The sequence below is a fragment of the Canis lupus genome, chromosome 25, assembly GCF_011100685.1.
Source record: "Canis lupus familiaris isolate Mischka breed German Shepherd chromosome 25, alternate assembly UU_Cfam_GSD_1.0, whole genome shotgun sequence".
Lineage (NCBI taxonomy): Eukaryota > Metazoa > Chordata > Mammalia > Carnivora > Canidae > Canis > Canis lupus.
The window spans coordinates 33383475-33386077 of NC_049246.1; the positions used below are offsets into that span (position 1 = coordinate 33383475).

The 2603-nt window shown below is 34.5% G+C and overlaps 1 pseudogene; it reads left to right on the forward strand.

The window, feature by feature from the left end:
• Nucleotides 1–1783: 1783 nt before the first annotated feature.
• Nucleotides 1784–2355, forward strand: LOC100683353 (annotated as a pseudogene).
• Nucleotides 2356–2603: the final 248 nt, after the last annotated feature.

A 2603-nucleotide genomic window follows, 5' to 3' on the forward strand; every position in this document is an offset into this window, starting at 1 on the left:
ACTAACGTTAAAGTCAGCAAAGAGGTAAATATACAAAATGTATACTAATGTGCTATCAAATAATTCAAAATGAAACTTCAAAGACACAATATACAATAGCAACAAGAATAATGAAATAATTTGGATAAATTTTTAAAAATATGTATGAAATTGGTACACTAGATATTATAAAACTTTGGTAAGAGAAATTAAAGGGAGCTAAATAAATTGATAAATAAACCATGTTATGCATTGGAAGATGCAAAATCATCACGATATCAATTCTGACATACAGTAAGACTATTAGGTACTATTGTTGATAATAACAGATTTTTATGATTGCCATGTATACTTATATAACATGTGACAAAAATTAAATGGCTCAGACAGATGATAAAAATTATTCTTACAGCAGGCATAGCTATGAGGTTTATACTTTTTTTATGATAAATCAGCTCTTCCTAAAGTTCATGAACTGTGTGCCAGGGTATAAGAGGTTGCCACAACAAACTATATTTTATCTTTTCTGGGCAAGGGTAGATACTCTGTATCTGTCTGACCTGAAATTTACTAGTTAGAGGTATTTACAATTTCAACAATGGATTATGCTATGTCTTTTGATGACATATCTCTGTGAAGATGTTTTTTCAGTGGATGCTGTTTTAAAAATGGTGTGAAAATCATTGTAGAGCCAGAAATAAGAATGATAGTGTCTAGTCTCATTTCAGGCTTTAAGAAGTTTATATAAGGGGGAGCCTGGGTGGCTCAGCGGTTTAGCGCCTGCCTTTGACCCAGGGCGTGATCCTGGAGTCCCAGGATCGAGTCCCACATCAGGCTTCCTACATGGAGCCTGCTTCTCCCTCTGCCTGTATCTCTGCCTCTCTCTCTCTCTCTTTCTCTGTCTCTCACGAATAAATAAATAAAATCTTTAAAAAAAAAAAAAGAAGTTTATATAGGCCTGAGAGCCACACAAACATTAATAAGTAATTGTGGTTATTTAAAATTAAATGAAAACACTATTTTTTCTTTAATTTTACATGTATTATGCTTTTCAAATAGCAACTAAGTTGTTAGCACATAATATATATTGTGTTGTTTGCACCTAGCTACTCAATAAGCAGAACTTTCAGGTATTTCTTTAGTCATAGGGACACCATGAAAATAATCAGGTTAGAAAAGATGCAGTGAATCAAGAATATCTGAGAACTTTGCAACTAATCATTTTGAAAGGGACACCTATTAGTGATCAGTACAATCCAATCTGTACTACTTTAGAAGTCTGAACATTTTTCTATGAAGGATCACATTAAATATTTAGGCTGTGCTGTCCATATTTGGTTTCTGTCACATATTATTCCTTATTTGCCTGCTCATTTGTTTTTGCAGCCCTTTAAAAACTAAAAATAATTCTTACCTCATAGGTCATTCAAAAAAACAGGCTATGGGCCAGTGAGGGACCACAGGATACAGTTAGCCAGCCTCTGTTTTGGATCACTGAGAAACACAGCTAATTTTATGGCTATAGTTTGGTACAGATTCGCTGATCCAACATAATAAAAATACTGATGAAGGAAGTTGCAAAGCACTTTTGGTGTTACCAAATTCTGAGATACTATTTTTTACATTTTAACATCTCAGATATTAGTTATTGTGCTTCTGCCTAGGTGGGGGTCACAGGGCAGTTACCATTGCCTGCGACATCATAAAACTTGATCACAGATGTCTATGTCATTTCCACCTCATTTTGCTTGCTTATTCTTTAATTACTCTTTAATTTAAAAAGAAGCAAGAATGTGGTGTGAACATGGGGAAGCAAAAGAAAGCAAGAAATTTGTGACCATGAAGCAAATGCTTAATCTTTAAGATGAGAGGCTTAAAGAGAAGGATAGATTAAAGTATATAAAGAAAGAAAAGATACTGATGCACTCAATGAAAGAAAGGCCCCCCAACATCCTTCCTGTTTATTCTTCCAATATAACACACAGCTGGACTCACCTTACCACATCTTGGCTGATACCAACTTTATCAACTTTTCCATTAAGGCCAAACTAGACTGAGTACAGTGAATGATGGACTGTCTGTATGTCAAGTGTATCACTTATATAACTGACTTTTAATGGTTGAAATTGAGAAACTGGGGCTAAAGTATCCAGTGGCTCTAAGGATTGCAAGGATCCAAGATTTGAATGATTACCATGCACACACAAAGACACCTATGCAGATGACTGCTTCGTACAGAGAATAACTTAGCACAAGTGTTACACTCTGGCCACAGTTCACCTGGACCTTAAAAGAAGAATAGGGAAGATCCCTGAAGGCCCCACCATGTACATTTCTAACCATAGATAAAACATTTAATAGATGCCAGATGATTAGGAAACCCCTTGGTTCTAATTCTTAAAAGACTCGACTAGTTTTTAATTCTTAAAAGGGCTGAGTTTCTCTTCATTCCTTTATCCACTCTTTCTGTTGACAGTTCATATAACAATTATCTATAGCATGAATTATTCCACTTACCCATTTGCTGTTATAAGCTGAGTACAGTTAGAAATGCTCACTTTTTGATGTTGTTTTAAAATTGATGTTTTGTATCATTTTAAATTTTGTTGCATCTTTTTATAAAT